Source organism: Camarhynchus parvulus, chromosome Z (assembly GCF_901933205.1).
Source record: "Camarhynchus parvulus chromosome Z, STF_HiC, whole genome shotgun sequence".
Classification (NCBI taxonomy): domain Eukaryota; kingdom Metazoa; phylum Chordata; class Aves; order Passeriformes; family Thraupidae; genus Camarhynchus; species Camarhynchus parvulus.
In genome coordinates this window covers 43,233,941-43,252,858 of record NC_044601.1, presented here as the reverse complement: position 1 = coordinate 43,252,858, position 18,918 = coordinate 43,233,941, and the positions used below count along the sequence as shown (strand labels likewise).

Here is an 18,918-nt window from a genome sequence, read left to right as displayed (position 1 = left end):
AGATTTGCAGACATCAGTGTTTTTTTTACATAAAACATGCCCTGATGCCGTCAGTCTGGTGAGACACTCTGGTTGTCTTCTCTGACACTTTAGTAAAAGAAACTTGGCCAGAATCTCACTACAATTAGCTTAAGGAGGAGCCTAAGATTCCTTTATCCTTTATTACAGAAGATAACTTGCTTGTAAACTGGCCATTTAGATGAATTGTACAAGCTGAACATTCCCTTGGCTCTAGGAAACAATTCCACATTAGTAAGATTACTTATGAAGGTAATGTTTCTCCCATAATTCTAGAATCCTATTCTTAGGATAGAATTCACTACCACCCCAATCAGACCAGACCAAATGCATGGTCCATACAACTGCTCCCCTGAGTTTACTGAAACAACAACAACAAATATACCCCCTCCACCAAAACCCCCAAATGACTCAAGATCTTATTTTAAGATATTCTTCAAGCATTCCATTCTGCAATAATAAACCTCCTGGGGTTATTTTCTACAGAGTCTGGAGATTTACCTGCTCTATGTAGCCATTAAAAGAAACAGATTCTGAATTTCTCAATTCAAGTTTTTTCCAATTACATCAAACTGACTAAAAGAATGTTCTTCCAAACATATTTTAAAGTATCAATTCGGTATAAATTGCCAAGAAGCAGGCTAAAGCATACGGAGAGAAAGCTAGAGATTAGCAAACATGAAAGCAAAGTGGCTGTTGGCAAATAAAAAAAAAATCAGGCAGTCCCTGAAAACCAATCTCAGCACCTGTAGGCAATCCCTACAACCATGTCAGCACTGTGTGAAGCTTAGCAGACTAGTCATACCTCACTATCTCAGGTAAATTGTTAAATATTAAACCACATCCAAGCCAGCATCCAACAACAACAACAGAGGAATAAAACCAAATAGCCAAACTGTGGATACTGAACTGCAGAGCTTAATAACTAAAGGTAAGTGCCACAAAAGTACTGAAAAAATAATTGTAATTGAAAAATATATGTAAGCAGATATCACTGTCACTAATGATGATATAATAAAGCAGCAAAAAAAGAACTACATTATAAACACAAAGGAAGGAAAAAATGCTGACATAAAAAAACCCCCAAGACTGGCATATACTTTAATTTGAAAAAAAGAGAGAGAAAGGGAACATTTACCAACTTGGAAATTTAGAAACCCATTTAAAGAAGGCTGTCTCGTTATAAAATAATGCTTTTATGTCCTAAAGATATCCTTTACCCTGCCCTACCATCTGAATTTTAAGTATCTCTTGAGAAATCTACTTAGCTTTGTAACCATGTATTTGAAATACTGTAACTGTAACAAGGAAACTAATATTTCAATATGTTTACCATGTTCTTTCTTTTTTTTATTGAAGAAATTTATACTCAGTTTAAGAGCAAATTCAGCAGCAGCAATTCTACAGGAAATACACAAAAAATGCATTATTTTGAAAGCAATGACAAGAAAACCTCTCACTACAAAAATACTATTTTACCAAACATGATTGAAATTTACTATCACACTTGACAACATTATTTAAGATATTAATTTTAACTTTGTTTGCCTTCCTGTACCACCTTTCCCAACACATTAGCCTTCACAAGCAGATATTTATTCACAAGACACTGTTACTACCAGTGTTGCTTTTGATGTCACATGAAATGAAATCCATTTTAACACTTAAAATACATACAAATCATACCAAAAAAAAAAACCAAAACCAAAAAATCCTATAAGCCAAACATACAAAAAACCCTTCCACATGGCTTTTTGTTGACCTCATTGTAAAAGACACTCAGTTCCACAGCACATTCTGTTCTGCTTTTCCAACCTAACACTACCAAGCACCTGAAAAGATAGTGATTTTGCAAGTCACAGCTTGTATTTCCTGGATAGATACCAATATTTTATTTTTATTCCATGTGTGACTTAGAACAAACCATTTCAACTTATATTTTCAGCCTACAGGCATTTATTTATAAACAATATCCTAAAATTATTAAATCCTCTTTAGTCACCACTACCTTTCTCTCAAAGAAACAGTTCTCTAAGCTCTTAGCTAAGATTGACTGTAGAAAGCATTTGAAAACATGAAATTGAAAAATGAAAACATGCATAAGCATTCTTATTAGCTACGTTTATCTAGCCTGGCTTTTTTGCCCTCAAATAAAAAACAATGAGTTAAAAAAATTAAGTACAATGTAAAACCCAACTGAAGTAAAGAATAATGAAAAGCATACCAGCACACAGAAATGAAGATAAAAAATAATAAAAAAGTAAAAATTTAAGGGAAATTAATTAATTATAAAAAAGAAGAGGAAAGAATGTCATTAATCGATGACAATGACTAGAACTGTACAACAGTGTGTATTTAACTAATCTCTATGTTTACAGTAATTGTACTTATACAAATTGAATATTGAGAAATTGAATATTGAGAAATTGAATATTGAGAATTGCACAATTGGATCCAAAGCATATTTGTTTGTTTATTTGTTTTCTGGCTTCTAATGTTACAAAACATTCCTAATGGAAATTTTCATATAATCTGATAAAAAGCTTGATGCTCAGGAAGTTTAAATAATATTACTTTCAAAAGATAGTTTGACAAAAGGTGATGGTAACTGATTTTTATAATTATTTGGTAACTTTTTTTAATTTGGCTCTAGCCTACTGCACCTATAGAGAATAAAAATCCAATTCAAATATAAAGAACATTCAGCCACAGCATTTATGCAAGATTTATGTCATGAATAGCAGAAACTGAATTTGATTTCTAAGTCTTAAGATAAAGACATATGACTATATAACATACCATTTCACTGTTCTTCCATATTGGCAAGCAACAGTAAAAATAATATCAATCAGATATCATTAGCTATCTCATTTATAATATGGAAAATAGAAATATAAACTATGACACAACAACACTGAACACTAATTATATAAATTTTGATATATGTTTAAGTTTATTTCACTTGTTTTCCTTATTGCAGCTCTTTGTTTTGCCCACCAGGATTTCTACTACCTAAATTTCTTGCTATTCATTTTAATCACTGACTTTGAAAAGTCAGGCAAGACTTGACAGGAACATTCTAAAATACTAGCACATTAGAATAGAGGTACTTGAAAAAGGTACTGACTGTGTCATGGTGTTAGATCATTTAGGGCACTTTGAGTTTTACTGTGCATTCATGTACTTTATTCAATCAGAAAAATGATTTTTCCTTTGAAAAAAATTCACTGGAAACACTGTATGAAAATCCTACACCCCTCTTTAACTTAAATTCTCAAATTTGACAGAGGTAAGTTTAACATATTATGAATAAAATAAAATATATCGTAAATAATGTATTTGCTTATCCAGGCTTAATCATTCCATTCAACTCAGCTTATTAGCTGATATGAAACATCTCCATTTAAATAAAGGAATTACTTTCTAATACGGCCATGATTGTCAAGACTACATTTATCATAATTAATAATGTATACATATGTTTTTACTTATCCCTCAAGCAGTGCTAAATAAGAGTAAGAGAAATCAAAGTACATTAATTTTGCTATGGATCTGAATGTCCCATCATAATAAACTCCAGCCAAAACAACCAAAAGACCCCCAAAGAGAACCACTTCAGTCAACAGAAGCATTGATTATCAATCTATTTTTTCTGATTTCACCAATAATAGTTACTGCAATACATACTTCCTTAGATCCTTGCTCTTGATCTCTATCATTGCTATTAATTTTATATCTGTAGCTATATGATAAAGCAAATACTTTCTTTAAAACAAACATCTCTTTATATACACTCAAAAATGATCATGCTTGTTTCTGAAATCCTTTTTTTCTGGACACAGTCCAGTTCTTATCAAAGCGAACAGAGATATAGTCAAGTTACACAGAAAATATTTTAGATACCCTCATTACAAAAAAGATTGATACCCTCTTCAGATTGCTGGCTGTTATGTACACTGAACACCACCTACAAATCACCAGGCAGTAAGCCAAATATAGAATGTTTCACCAACACCCCTGAACTTGTTTCAACAAAGAAAGGAAATTATCTAGTTTATTTTAAAATTCTGAATAATATCCAATAAAAATATCATTTGCAGTTCTTCCACTTTTAGTTTATTCTTTTCTTTTGCTACAACAAAAGAATTTAAAACTGTCTTAAAGTCAGTTAAGTCTTAAAAATTAAGACTTTGATATATACACACAAATGTCCACAGAAACCAGCAACTGGGGTTTGGTTTTGCCAGGTATTCAACCAAGGTCCCTCATTCTTTCATAAAACCTTTTGTTCATCATTGTCTTTTCCTCGAGAGACCTACATAATTCTGGTTTCTTGCAACTGCTTTTATTTTTTCCCTCTGCAGGACTCCAGCGAAAAGTCTCAAGGTTTCAATCTAAAATATTGTATAAATAAATGTGAGGAATCCAGTCTTTGTTGAGACCTAAGTTTGCAGAAAATGTAATACACTGAAGAAAAAAGGAACCCAAGAGTTGTGTAGTTAGGGAGATCATCTCCTGGGCACCCAATCTAGGTCTTTGTGATATATGTCAAGAGGACAACTTTGTGTCTCTAGCTCTATCCCTCCACTTTTACTTCCAGATGTGAAGATTTAAATACAGTCCTAGAAAACTGAACTGGCCAACAAGACTAGAAGTCAAACTAGATCATGTCTAGGAACTTCTGCTGTAGAGCAAGAACCCCAAGTAAAATTATAGTATAAGTTGGGCTGCCAAGCCCAACTTCCCTCCCAAAGCAGGTTCAGATTTGGCATTAGACCACCTCCCCTGGGCTTCATCCAGTCAGAGGCTGAAAATCTCCAAAGATGGAAATGGCAAAACCTCACTTAGTCCAAGGCGCACTGTTGGGCTGTCCTCATGGGGAAAAAGGGTCTCCTTGTGTCTAATCTAAACCTCTTGTGATTGTCTCTCATCATTTCACCACAAACTTCCACAGGAAGTGCATTTCCAGGGAAGGCTGCTGTTGGGACCCCTGTAACTCTCTCTTCTCTAGACTGAACAAGTCCATGTCCTTCAGTACCTATTCACAGACGTGCACTCTAGTTCCTGACCATCTTAGTGGCCCTTTGCACTTACTCCAACCAACATCTTTCCCACAACTGCAGAAGAGTGACAGTAAAAGCAGAAATGCATGTGAATGTTGTATAATAAATACACAAGAGATGTGGATAAACATTTATCTCAATTTCCTGCCTATACCTGTGTCCATACAGCCCAAGAGACATTTCTGATCTTTCCTACAGCACAGGCACACTGCTTGCACATGTTCAGCTACCTGACAACCATGAACCTCAGGATCTCATCTAGCCTGTAGTCTCAGCTACTCTGTCCCCAGCCTGCAATCTGCAGCTACAGGTCTGTGAAGTCCTAAAGAACTTCACAGGACTGGCATTTCTCTCTCTTTTGTCCAGAAGATTCTTGTAGAAGCAGGTTAAAAGAGTATTTTTTTTTCAGTGACCACTTTTGTTCTAGATTTCACTAAGACAACTATGTTTATAATAGGTAATCTGTATGTTTGCTGTAAGAAAAGACAAGCTTTCTAACACCCTGTGAAGGATGGCTAGCAGATTATTTGAGACAATATGCTCAATACAGAAATGACATACCAGTCCGTGATGTAAAAACCACCAGTTTTACCGTTTACTCTAACACAAGTAACTCCATTTGACAAGTTGAACCATCTAAATTAAAATAAAATGTCTTGCTAGATGATTCTTATTCCTACGAAAGTATCTTCCACATTTCTTTCACTCTTAAAGGAAAAAAACCCCAAACAACCAACCAAATACAAAACCCCAATCACCAAACCAACCGCAAACTGCACACCATACTACACTGCGTACCCTAAGCATCTCCCATTCCTTTGGTTTTATTGATGCCTTAAAGATCTAGAAATGAGTAATACCCTTTTGAGACAATATTAGTATAGGAGGTAATATAAAGGCTGGTCTTTATTGGAGGCCTGCAAGGGGCAGGTATGTAAAAATGCCCATCCTGCACAGGGTGAATACAGTTTTATAAGTTTAGCAAATTAGCATAATTGAAAAGAATCCATAATTAGAAGCACAAGTGATGAGGTAATTCCCCCTGGTTCTACCCTTTCCTGAATTCCCCCCAGCTTAGATAGGAACTAAACTTTATTTATGAAGATGTGTCTCCAAGAGCTGGTTTGAACCTTAGCTCCCAAAGAGAACCAAGACAAGACAGGGGCCTTGGACTACTGGGGCTTGGAGCTTCAGGAATGTGTTTTGTCTTTCTGTCTATCAGGGTAGAGAAAAGTACTGGAGCTAGCTAGGAACTATATAACTATACAACAGTAGTCTAAATATAGTCAAAAATATATATAAGGAGGAAACAAGAAAGCAAAAAATCATTGTGGCATCATTACAGTAAACTTAACCATTTCCATACTAGCAAGTTAAATCCTGTAACTAGAGCACATAAAATGCTTTTGAATCAGTCTGTGGAAGACAGAAGTACTTCATGTGGAATGAACATATTTTTAAAAACGAAATCTAAATATTAGTCAAAGAGAACAGATCAATGGGAGGTCAGAAGCATAGCAATAAAACAAACTTATACTTGTGACCATGCAGTTTGTTTTATGGAGATGACACATGTAATTTTATTAGAGGACATAACACATAATGAATCAACATCTCAATTCCCACTATTAACACACAATTACATCTTCAAGCCATTTTTAAGGGCCAAAACCTGTTACTTTCCCATTCTTATACTACAAACTCTGGGACAAGTACTAAAGCATTTCTGACCAAAACTTACACACACATACACAGCTTTCTTTATCACAGATGACAAAAACATAACTTCTATTTTCCTATCAGCCAGATCCACCTGTTTTTCTGACTTGGACATTTTATCTTTTCCCATTTTATAAAATATGGGAAGAAAATGCTCGTAGTCTTTCAAAATATTAATTATTTTTAGTACAGGAAAAGAATTAACTACTGGCTCCAGTTTAACCCTTTTTTCAGTAGGCTACAGACGGACGATGTGTTGATGTTGAGCTTTCAAGCAATTCAGCTGTGTATGAAGAGTTATCATCCTTGGATCATAGCATGTAACAGAAAATACAACTATGCTGACATGAGAACTTCTGAATATCTCAATCTTACATCTGTGTTTAGAACACAAGCCATTAAAAGCTTCTGAGATTTACAGCACTGAGTTGTTACAAGTCTTAGCCAAATAATCTAGTATTTCATCCTGAAATCAAGCAGTGGGTACCCTTATATGGCAATCTTTCACATGGAAAGTAATCCTAAAACTTCTCTTCATCTCAGTTGCCTGAAATATGTTTGTGACAAACAAACTTGTAACCAGTGATTTGAGACTGCATGCAGAATCCAACCTCATCAGGTCATGAAAGTTGGTCACTGCACCGAAATCATGATCCTGTGTCCAGCTCTTCCCTGAATTCAGGAAATGTCAGTTTCTTCAGAATTCAATAAGGAGAAATAAATATTAAAGTAGGCCAAGGAGTGAAGATACTGAAGACCTTCAAGCCCTAATAAGGACAGGAAATTTGACTCAATGGCCCTTATCGAGATCATGGCAGGAAATTTTAATATCTGAAATTTAAATCTGCTTCCACAGGAAGTATGGCTATAAAACAGTAACATAAAGTCTGGATATTCCAGACCACACACGTTCATAAGTTTATAGCGTTTAACAACTAACCATCTGAATGACCTGAAACAACAGCGGTAAAAAACCACTACACCAAACAGATACAACTAAATCAGTGTAAACCCACAACTTTTAGAACACTGGAAGGTCTGTTTCATAAGACAGAATAATTACTTACATGATAAATTATGCTATTGCTTTGTAGGACCATCTCTAATTCTGAGATTACTGCAAATAAACCTTTCCTCAGCATGCCTTAAATTTGCTAGCAAAGGGTACTTCGGACACAAAACCTAAATTCTGTGAACTAGCCTGAGGTTTGCAAAACCCTAAGCCATTCTCATCTCCACACCACTACAGATCCAGCATACTGAACTCTCTATACACTTACTTACTCACTACTGCAATACCCTCTGAGGACTGTGCCCCTCACCCTAGAAAGGAGTTTCAAAGTTAGAGAAAGCCAGAGCAACTCAGGAAAGCACTTGGAAAGAGACAATGAAGAGCTGTGTTTTCATCTTAATTGCCTCACTTCACTCTTGCCTCATCTCAAAATCCAGACTTGCAGCTCAAAAATTTTTCCACAAAATAAGGGAATTAAGCTATATTTCTGTCCTAGTTACCTCCACTTATTATTAAATAATAATTATATTAAATTACATTAAATCTATGGTTTAACACAAGCAGGTTCTACTCTCTAAACAACTGTAAGGATGATGTAGCTCACAGAAGAGTTTCCATGCTTTTCAGAAAGTCTAATGAATAAACTTCCTAGAAGTTACAGGGAATTGCTATTAATATTACCCAGTTTCAACTCTGAGGAATTAGAAACACCCTGGATTCTACACTTTTCCATTTACTAAATCTGACAGGAAAACAATACAATGAATATGGAAGAGTTATTTATCAATTCCTCTGCAAATTGCAACTCAGTTGAACTGATTTAACATAGAGTGGACAAAACAAAATAGGAGTGAACAAATGTTGATATGACAGTTCAAGCTATCAAGCTTAGCTACCACAGTGTGTCAATTCACATCATGGCTAACAGTCAATTTGATAAATCAACTACTATACAAGTAGCTCAACTGCTCCTCACTATCCAAGGCTAATGTAACTTCAAAAACAGCTGGACTTTCCTATAGAAGTAATCTAAATAGTTTTCATGTATTGTAATAGTTTTCAAGTCATGTATTTTATAAATGACTGTAATAGTCTCTTGAACTATATATATTTAAACAACACCTTTCTATAACTTAACTGTAAAATGCATATCAGATGATCGTTAAATTATTCCAGATTTTTCAATCAGAAATTTTGAGACAATTTAGTTTTTAAATGGCAATTATATAACAACTGTTTTTCTTAAAAACACTGAAAAGGAAGAATGGGATTTCAATTAAAGAAAGTAGTTCTAAAGAAAGGTTGATTTTTTATTGTATCTTCTAAATTCTCTGGGATACAAAGTAATTAACACTGACTTCCAATAATAAACACAATATATAAAATATTAACTAGAAAGACAAATTAACAATCCTTTGTATATAGCCACATGTCCTTCCCAATGGAAGAACAACAATGTGCATCTCATCAGCAAAAATGGGAGGTAGGAAACATTTATTCTTCCTTCATTAAGTCTGTAACTCTATTGTATCTACTCTCAAGCCACAGAACAATAAGGAGGTAAGAATACAACAGGTATCTTACTGGGAAAACAAAACAGTTAGGACTCTAAATGGAGAACTTTGAATACTTTTTGCAGCAGTTAAATAGAAAATAAGTCTTCAAATTTATGAGACATTTAATGTAAGACAGAAATCCTGACACTGACCACTGCTTCCAAGGGCATGAGAACTACAGCTATTTTTTAGGGTTTTTTTTAGTTGTTTTTTTTTTTTTTTTTTTTTTTTTTTTTTTTTTTTTGCTTTCCCCCTACCAAAAATGAATAGATTAAGTCCTCTTTAGATAATGCTAGTTACTTTTTACCATTCAACTCTGTTAGTTTCACTGCTAATTTCACTTCCAGCTCTTTGCAGTGCAGAATGCTATCATGATGCAAAGAAGAAAAAGCTCAAGTGATAAGACTAATTTTCTTAAGATGATGCTACACAGTACAATAGCAACATTTCAAAATGCTTTGTGGATAATCTGCAAGAGATCACACCAAAAGACAACAGTACAAATTGACAGTCCTAGTCATCTAATCCACTAGAAAAGAAACTTCAGAAATTCAATAAACATCCAATATCATTGTCAGATTAGAGAGATACATAAGCAAGACTGCTCTTCCTTCTTCCCACCCCAGATTTAGGAACTTTTGGGGAGAGGGGCAGAAAATCAGACCAAAGGTATTAGAGAATCACCTGAAAATTTAGCAGACATAAACTGGTTCACTGGAGCCAAAAATGTATTTTTTAATAAATAAATAGCTATCTATAACCGTAATAACCGTCTTTTAAATAGTTCAGTCACAGAATCCTATTATGCTTTTAAAGTTGCTTGTAAAGGATGTATAGTTAACAGCACATAAAAAAGTAATCAGACAAATAAACCCAAAACCCCAGAACACTTTAACTGAGGTAGAATAATCTGAGTCAATGGCCCCTGCAAACTGACATACTTCACCTTTTAACAGACATGCCTCTTTATATTTCTACTTTGCAATGTTGCATGATTTAACTGCACTGTTTCAGAGTTTAGAAAAAAAATCCCTGAGGTGGTATGTAAGAGAAGGCATAGTTGGATTAAATATAATGAGGAAGTAAAACAGAAGAGAGAATCCACTTACTTGGTACATAAACAGCAAACATGGCCTTGAGTCATTAGTTGTAGTAGCAGCATCCAAAGCCTGAACAAAATCTAAATAATGGTTCTTGCCTTAAAGGCCTTATAAACTTACTTGAAATCAGTCTTCAATAAGAAGAAATGAAAGAACTAAATATATTGTTTACTCAGTGATGGTCTAAGAGGCTGAGATGGACTCAACATACTGGGTCTATGGGTGAATGAAATTACCTTTAAAAATAGTGCTAAATTGCTCTTTCCTCTCTTTGATGAATGAATAAAATGATAAACGCTACAAGTAGACTTCAGATCAGTTATTCATGTACAATATTCGGCATTCTCACAGCATTGCTATGAATGTCATGCAAGAATTTAAAGAAGACAGGTTAGAAATAAATTAGATATTCAAAGAGGAAGTCTAAATTGCTAGAAATTAACCTACCAAGTCTCACTAAAATTTGTATTGTAAAATGGGGAATTTCTTTATCAAACAGAATTTACAATATATTCCATCCACGACCTCTTGATTTTAGGACACCAGAACTGAAGTTCCTAACTAACCAAACAACTTACAATAGTGAAACAGGTAGAACAAGTTAATTGTTTGCAGCAGTGTCCAAATGAAGTAATTTAAGGTGTACTACCCTAGCTACACTCTTTTCACGTTTCCAAAAGGAAATTACACTAAATTTGACACCATTAACCACCTACAAATAGGGAAAATATATTGCCTTATTAATTTTATGGGGTTTGATAAAAAAATAGATATTACTAAACTACAGAAGTTATTACAATTAATTTCTAATCTGACAGGTTCATATATCCATAGAGAAGTTTTTTACATGAAACTTCGTGGTACTTATAAATATGTAGAGGCAGGGGCTGGTTTGGGCACTGTTTTTGGTTTTTTGGGTTTTTTTTTTGTTTGTTTGTTTTGTTGGTTTTGTTTTTTGATTGTTGTTGTTGTTTCTTTGGGTTTTTTTGGGGGGGGTGGGGGGTTGGTGTCTTTCTTTCCCAGAACTACTGATTGATGGAGAAAAATATCCTGTCCTTTTTGCAATTCATAAGTACATACCCCCCATGCCACCTCAGTTTCATCTAGGAAGAGCTTCAGTGAGAAAGGAAAAAAAATTGTATATACAGCAATACATTTTTTAAAAAGACTTCACATATGAGCGAATTAGCTATATAAAATGTGAACATAGACTTATAAATGAAAAATATAACATACAATAAAGGTCACTCCAAAATGCATGTGTGTCTCACATAAATTCATGTAGTACTTCAATAAGTATACACCTTATATAGCTTTAGCTATATGTTAAAGACATAATTTACATATAAATATTTGTTTTCTTTTGATGAACAGAAATTGCATTTTAAGTGTGTGAATCTACATACACAGACATAATTCGATCCAGAACAGCCAATTTCCTCTATGATTTTTAACATAATATTGTCAAAACAGTAAGTTTGCTATATTGCACTGCACAGAAAAGAAAAGTGTGAAAATTTCAGTAATGTTTATTCAAGTCTCATATGCCTTACCAATGCATTTCAATGAACAAACTTTTAGGATTTTCTCTCCTTTTTGTATTTCAAATAGCACAGCACCCTCTGGTGCATCTGCTAGAAAAAGAAAACAACTAACAATAAACACCAGTCATTGCAATAAAAAAGCCAACATAAAAAGAAGAAAAAGGAGTCCTTAGAAACAAAAATAACAAAAAAATTATTAGAAAACTAACTTCAGTTTCCTTCTTCCCTATTAAAATCTTTTGTAATTGAGGAAATTATAACTACTGAATAAAAAATTTTAGAAGAAAAGAAACCTGCAGATATGCTAATACAGGAAGGTGCCAGAAAAATAAAATTAAAAATACATTTGTTTCACACTAATCTTGTGTTCTTAATAGTAATTAATTTTTATTAAAAAATATTCCAAAAAGAAATAATCTTTAAGTAGAAAAGATAAGGTAGTGAAACAAAATGTTATACAAAGCAATATATCTGCTCTTGGTCTTGCAAGAGTAACATTTACTAGGTCTACAGCTATCCACACAATCAAACTGCTGAATTTCACACCAAAATACTCACACCTCCTTTAAAAGTCCAATGAGAAAACAAAAATTTTAAATTGTTGTATTATATGAAACATTTCAAACTCTGCTGACATTTTAACTGTTAAAGGATAATTATTAAAGCATAATATGACACATCAAACTATTAAAATACACCTAGTCACTAGGAAAATAATTTCCTACAAAAGTACATTTTTCTAATCACAGAAGTGGAGATCACCATCTGCTTTAGGAAGCTCTTTTGTAAACCTCTGGAAGTTTCAACACAAGGCACAAGAAATGAAAGTGACACCTGTTTAAATCAGCCATCTGTCCCTAACAAACCAGATTTAGCCAAATCTAAAAATCAAAATCTTAGCTGAGAGAAAAGAGAAGTATTGTTTTGATTGACAACCAACTGTAGGCAAAATACATAGACAATAAACTTGTGGCTAATTGAAATAAAAGGTCTTAAATTCAGTTATTCATTTTAAAAGCCTCATTAAGTTTTCAGCCCTAATTTTTGCCAAAAAAAAAAAAAAAAACAAAACCCAAAAAATTTTCATTGATAATTTCAAAACATTCTTCTTTTTGTATTCTAGTACATAACTTTGACAAGGAGCTCGATTTTGAAATGGAACTCCAACTACAAGGACACTACATTGCCACTGAAATCTTATTTTTTATTCTGTATTGTAGAGCATTCATATGTCTTTCCAACTGACAATGATTTTTAAAAACCATTTTAATAGTCATATGTATTTTTTAAAGCCTATTCATTTTTTAAGCATTCTGCATGACACATACCTGCAGGTGATAAGCTGTTGAAGACTGCATGTAAAAAATACAACTAATCTAGGATATTTTCAGAGGGAAGAAAGCCTTTGAAAGTAAAGCATGAAAAACACTAGCTACAACACTAAAAGGAGCTACAATGATAAACTACTATTGCATTTTAGACACTGGCTTATGTTTCAAGTAAGAGAAGCAAACAAAAGCAGCTGGACTTCTCAAAAGTTTAGTAAATGGAAATAAAGTGCAACATTTATTTCTCTAGGCAGTTTTTGATTAACAATACCCTGTCAGGAAGGAACAAGAAATGTGATAGTGCTAACAAAGCTGAACCTAATTATCTAATAAAGCACCGTGTCTTTAAAATCTTCAACAGCTTTTGACAGTATCTTTGATGCTGATTTCTTTTACCTACACTACCTTACTGAAAGGATTTCTCCAAAGTAGCATAATATAGGTTAGTTTACTAAAAGCAATACAAAAAAACAATAGACTAGCTGATCCTTACTGTTTTGTTTGGATATGTTGAAACAGAATTAGATAGTCACACTCTGCAAGTCATGAAAACCTATGCATTTAAAATAAATAAATAAATAAATAAATATCACAAGCCATGTCATTTTTAAACACCAGTTAGCATCACAAACACCAACTATTTTGTTCGCTGTGGTCATTAGGGAATCAGAATGTAAAATGCAGATCTCGTCTGTGATCACTGCAGTATCTCAGAGAGAATAAAGAGTCAATACTTTTCTCAGTGAAGTCCCTAATATTAAAAGCAGTGATTACACCTGCTTTATTATTTTCCAAATTGTACTCACTGGCTAAGGAAAATGCAGCCAAATAGTACTATAAAGGTCTTTGGTTTTAGACAAAAACATGTGCTTTTAATATGATTTTTCAGAAACACCTGTATACATCACCCAGCAGAATTAGAAAGAAACTTTGTCTCACAGTCACACACTTTCCTTTGCTACCCAGTGGCCTGGACATATGTTCTGCAAAGACAGATTTCAATACCCAGGAATAATCCCATCATGGCAGTATTCTATCCTGCTCTAAGAGAGCTTCTCAAGAAAGGTGTGGTGCAGAACTGACATCTTTTCAACAACAGTAGATGCCAGGTATTATTTCAAAACCAGTGAATCACAGAAACTAACAACAAATTCTTAAAGACTTAGATGTGCCATATAACGGATACCCTACTACAACTCACACTGAAAATTGTTAGTGTATTTAGAACTTATTTACACCAGGGCCTACAAAATTGGCACACAGTGGTTTCATCTTGGAGTAAAAAAATTAAAAGATGATGATGCAGGGGTTTTTGGCCATTATCTAAAATAATTTCTTTTCTAAGTTCTTGTGAACTATGAAATATTAAAACACATTTTAAAAAGATCCAATATGCCTTGCCCCAAGGAATATCAGTATCAAACAATGCACTAGCCACTTAGCAGATTTTTTAGTTAATACCTGCTTGAAAAAATTGCCCCAGTCACACTCATTGGTAGTTCCAATGCGAAACAAATCCCATATCTTACACTGGATATCTAAGGATATAAAAATGGAAAAGGTGTATGCACAATTATATGTAGAGTTTAGATTAAAAACAAAAGCATTATTTTTCCTAATTATATTACTAAATAAGTAAGTCACCACTTCAGATCTACAAAAACAACACATGATTTGACAAGTCAAAGGGGAGAGTGGAAGTGGGTATGGAAATGTTAAGATGTTAAATGTTTCACTGCCATAAAAGATGCCAAAAATTCACTTCATCCAAAGGATCAAAAAAGTATAAGAAGTATGATTTGACATCAATGACAACACAAATCTTTAGATCTTAATAAGCAATCACAAAATGGATGAAGAAAGTAAGCATTTTGGATTAAAACTAAGAAGGAAGTCTACTCATTAACAACATGAGTCCTCCTACATCTTTTTGAGGGGTAAATAGCTGCCCCTTCCCTCTTTCACAAAAGTACTCTTGAAAAGCAGTACCACTAACAAAATCACACAGACTTCTTTTTCATACTGTTTTTTTCTCCTTTCTTTGCTGCTTAGCACTGAAACCCACAGTCAGTACCTTGAATTTCCTTCATCGTGGAGAGTTTAAGGAAACAAATGGATTCTCTCAACACGAACGTAACTCACTGTGCAATAAACTAGACCTACACAGGCACTGTTTCATGCTACACTGTCACTATGAAAGCAGAATTTAAAAACAATTCCCTGCAGAAGGAGCGCATTAAGAAAAAAAAAACCAACCTGCTACTCTATGTATGTATTGGTGGGGGTATTGAATAAACAAAACCCCACTTCATAATACAAAGAAAATATAGCTTGCACAAAAACAAACTGCAACATTAATTATGAATAAAAGAAAAAATTACACAGAGAAAGCACAAAAATAAAAGGGGGTTAGTATGATCGATAGTACGAGAGTATCATTAAAAGATATAGCAAGTTCACGAAAACCTGCAACATTTAGTCATTTAGTAGTCAAATCAAACCAGAACAAGGCCTCTCTAAGTGAAAGGGGGAAATCAACCTCTACTCTTGCTGTCCTACAGGATCCGTCTCCGGCTGCATCTTTCCTCTCAACCCTACGGCTTTTTTCAGGTTTAAAGCCATTAACCTTTGCGGCCGCAGCGCGTTCCCCGATTTCTCCATCTCCCGACCCGTACAAACGAGACCCAACTCAGACGCACACCCACCGCATCCCAGCGATTGTCCTGGAGGTCCCGCAGCGTGCCTGCGTGCCCGGCATCGCCCAGCCTTTCCTCCTCCTCGGCCCGCACGGCGGCCGGCCCCACTCCCCGCCCGACACCCCCGTCTATGCCCGCCGCCCCTCTCCCCCCGACCGCACAGCGCTCCCAGGAGGGCCGCGGGGGGTCGGTGGGGAGCCCCGCGTCCCCTCGCCGCCCCGCGAGCACGGGCGCAGCCTGAGGGCGCAGCCCGGGCCCGGATGCCTCACGGAGAAGGAGGAGGGAGGGCCGGGGTGCGCCCGCCGAGCGCATTCACCTGTGCCGGGGCGGGCTGCGGCGGCGCTCCCGCTGTCGCTGCTGCTGCTGGCGGCGGCTGCGGTTGTTGTTGTTGTTGTTGTGGTGGGTGACGGTGAGGCAGGGGGTGCGGAGCAGCGGCAGGAGGAGGAGGAGCAGGAGCGGGAGCGGAGCGGCTGTTGTTGATGGGTAACAGTCGCCAGGACTACGGTGACTATGGCGCTCGACTCACAAGGCAACGGTTGCTATAACTCACAAAAGGAGAGCGGGAGCGGGAGGGAGGGACCGACGGGCGGACGGAGGGAGGCGGGGGCGGCGGCGCGGCCGGGCGCCCCGGAAGGGGCGGGGCCTGCGTTAACGGCTGGCGCGCGGCGGCTTCCCCGGCGCTCGGCCCGGGGCGCGCGCCCGCCCGGTTCTCGGCCCGCGCGGGGGAGGGGCGCACACGGCGGGCCCGGCGCCGTGCGGGGCGCGCGGCGACCGCGCGAGGCCCGGTGTGGGGGGTGTGGCCGCGCGGGGGCTGCCTGACGCCACTTCCGGCAGGAGGCCGGGGAGGAGGGGCTCGGCGGCCGCCGTCCCCCCCGCCTCAAGATGGCGGCGGGTGGGCCGCTCCCCCACCGCCCGTGGCCCGCGCTGCCATTTTCGAGAGGGCAGGAGGAGGAGGAGGAGGAGGAGTAGTGGGTCGCCGGCGACAAGTGGCGATGGAAAGGGAAGCGCTACCGCCACTATGCCTGTCGTCTTTCCTGTCCCGCCGACTCGCCAGTGGCCTCGCGTCAGCCCTGCCGACCCCGGACTTGTGCGGGGGGCCGAGCCAAGGCCCCGGCGTGCCCGGTGGCTGCTCTCAGCCCACGTGGCCTTGCGGCCCGAGTGCGTGCGTTGGGCCCTTGTCCAAGCTGGCACACCGATTCACAGAATCCATTGGGTTGGAAAAAACCTCTGAGGTCGCCGATTCTAATCCGTGACCAAACGCCACTGTGTCACCTAGACACGGCACTGAGTGCCACGTCCAGTGTTTCCTTAAACACTTCCAGGGAGGTTAGCACTAAGTCAGAAAACGGGACGCTCTCCTGACAGGCTGGGTCTGTTCCTTCCAGGTGTATACAGTCACAGCGTTGGAAGGGACCTCTGGAGATCATCTAGTCCAACCCCCCCGTGCCAAGGCAGGGTCACCCATAGCAGGTTACACAGGAACATGTCCAGGTGGGTTTTGAATGTCCTCAGACAGGAGAGATCCAGGACTTCGGTGGGCAGCCTGTCCCAGTGCTTGCCAAGATCAAGAAGTTCCTCCAGTGGGTATGTATATGTTGAGGCTATGTACAGTGGCCCTGCATCTGACCGCATGTGTCTCCCAGTAGCCCATGTGCATCGCCATCTGCAGCCTGTTAGTAACCAGAAAAATATCTCTGAAGCTTTATACACAGTGGCAGCAGTCTGTGGTGCCAGTAATGCTATAATCCATGTAAACCATGGAGTTCCCCCTTTACCTATGTACTGGTCTGTGTCCTCACATGTTCTGCCAGCCTATGGTTTACCAGTCACATCTTTTTAATACCTCCTGCTAAGAGCACCTGACATTTGTGTGGAATGGTCTACAACCAATTCTACTCCAGCTGTCCCTACAGAAAAAAATTGAAATTGCTCTTACGTTAGTAGATTCACTCTGATTTTCAGGGCCCTGTGTAACCATCTTAAGCTATGGCAACTATTTACTAAAAAATACTGGGAAATAGGATTAAGTATATACAAACAAGATCTTGATTGACAGAGATTTAAGTCTATAACAGAACAATCTTGAATCAATAAAACTATTTAAAGCCCTTCCACAGGTGAGGCTATGTCTTGATATTTCTGCTGTGGAACCTGATTTTTGAGAGATGCTAAACTAGTAACTTCAGCTGAGATCTTCAACCTCATTGGATGTCTGGGTGTTTTAAGAGGGATTCACATGACTAACCTTTTCAAAAACATGAAAATGAGACACAACTATAAACAATCTCATTTAATAAAAATGTATAGCAATGCATTCAATTAAAGGTAAAATGTTTTGATAAGTATCTTTCATTCTATCTAGCAAATACGGATGCTTTAATTTAGCTTGTACTTGGAAAGCTTTTGTGATTTGTGTTTCATACAATTTTAAATTTCATATGAACAAGGTTCATACTATTTGGTTGGGTGGAAAACCAAATAGAGGTGTCAGATACTGAGTAGTTTTACCAGAAAATTGTTGCCAAAGTGATGCGACCTAATTCCGTGGTAAAGCTTTAGCAACATTCATGTCATCTAGGTTGCTAAAGAAAGCATTGATATTAAGTACTTTAATTCTGGATATATTCTGTTGTGTCAATTGTCACTTGCATTGTTATGTGCTTTGCAACCTTAGTAGGGTGAGCTGTGGTGAATGTGTAAAGTTGGAGGATAAAAGCACTGGGCTGTTGATTTTCTTCCTGAAATCATGGAACTTTGTGTCTATCTGTGTGGAAAGAGCAAATCAAGGCTTTGGCAGAAATTTAAAATATACTTATAAATATCACTATACATCTTCCCTGGGTCAGTATATTTGCGAATATTTGAATTTATAGCAACATTTC

At 37.2% G+C, this 18,918-nt stretch overlaps 1 protein-coding gene across 1 annotated transcript in view; it reads right to left on the bottom strand.

Moving 5' to 3' along the window:
• Positions 1 to 16,647, bottom strand: part of RFX3 (regulatory factor X3) — a 108,161-nt gene extending 91,514 nt beyond the window's left edge. Inside the window, exon 1 of the mRNA XM_030969075.1 lies at positions 16,353 to 16,647. The gene's annotated coding sequence lies outside the window, so the exon portion shown is untranslated. The remainder of the gene's footprint in view (positions 1 to 16,352) is intronic.
• Positions 16,648 to 18,918: the final 2,271 nt, after the last annotated feature.